Genomic DNA, 1,449 nt, shown 5'->3' with positions numbered 1-1,449 from the left:
AGGGGGGGGGGGGGAAAATTTCGGGGGGGGGGGTTTTGGCCGCCCCCACGCTGGGTTGGGGGTTTTTTTTGGGGGGGAAAAAAAATGGAAAAAAAAAAATTTTCCCCCCTTTTCAAACAGAAGCGGGGGAAAAGGAAAAAAAGGAAAATAAGGGGACAATGATATATGTAAAACAATAACCCCCATATAACACAAAACATAAAAATAAAAAGGGAAAAAACAAAGGATTTAAAGTTTTGAGTTCGAGGCTTAGGCCCCCCTTCCCCCGCCGTCTTCCGCGCCCCCCAAAATCAGTTCTTTTAAATAATAATAAATTTGGCGAACAAAAAACCCCGCTGTGTAACTCGTAAAAATAAACACCACCATATTTTCCCCCCGCCATCAAATATTTCCCTAGCTATTTTTCTATACCAGTCGACGTTTTCTCTTAACAATTTCCCCGACCTCGCCAGCACTATTTTTCCCTTGCCAACGCTAATTCTCTTCTGCCATCTCCAACATTTTCCCACTACCAATACAGCCATTTTTCCCCTTTTCCAGCATCATTTCCCGCCTATCACTACCAATTTTACACCCCCAGCGTCGTTTCCCCCAACGCAGCTACCAGTTTTCCCTTTCCGAAATAATTTCCCTGCACATCCACCAGCAAATTTTCCCAATCTATCTTATTTCCCCTACTACCAGCACTAATAATTCCCCTGCCAACATCATTTCCCCCTCTCTCCGCCTGCTAATTACACCCCTGCCAACCTGCCAACCCTTCCCTGCCACGGCTACCACCACGACGACCTTTCCTCCCCGCCTTTCCTCCCTCTGCCAACGCCTTTCCCGCCCTCCCACGGACTCGAAATCAAAAAACAGAACAATAGAATCCGACATCATCAGAGAACTTTATCACCCCCCCCCCCCCCGCGTGTGAAGAGCTGGGGGGGGGGGAAAGGAGGGGACGAAGGTTAAGTGCAGAAGATGGAGGAGGGGAGAAACACAGGTCCGAGTTCATCCCTACGAGGTCATTTTTCTCAATATGCAAGCTGTAAAACGTATATACCTACACGTTGAAGCATTAGCATATGCATAGCAAGGACGAAGGACTTCAAAATTCGACGTCTCTTTGATGGTAACATTAGGGCGGTAAACAGCGGGGGAAAAACACGAACGACCGGGAATGAATAGGGGAAAACAACATGCACGAGAAGATAAACAGGGAGAAAACACGGCACTGAAAATGCAATAAGAATGTAATAGAAAAAGGAAATGAAGAGATGTGTTATTGCGAAAACAAATTGCGAGGAATAAAAAAGGAGAAAGGAGAACGAGAGGTGGATGAAAAGGGATGCTGGTAAAGATAGGGGTGAAAGAGAGAGGAGCTAAAAATATGCACAGGGGAAAACGTGATTACACAATCATATGGCGCGTTTTATCGAAAGAAAGACATCTATCTTAAGCAAG

The sequence above is a fragment of the Penaeus monodon genome, chromosome 33, assembly GCF_015228065.2.
Source record: "Penaeus monodon isolate SGIC_2016 chromosome 33, NSTDA_Pmon_1, whole genome shotgun sequence".
NCBI classification, from domain to species: Eukaryota; Metazoa; Arthropoda; class Malacostraca; order Decapoda; family Penaeidae; genus Penaeus; species Penaeus monodon.
Note: the sequence above shows the minus strand (reverse complement) of the source record.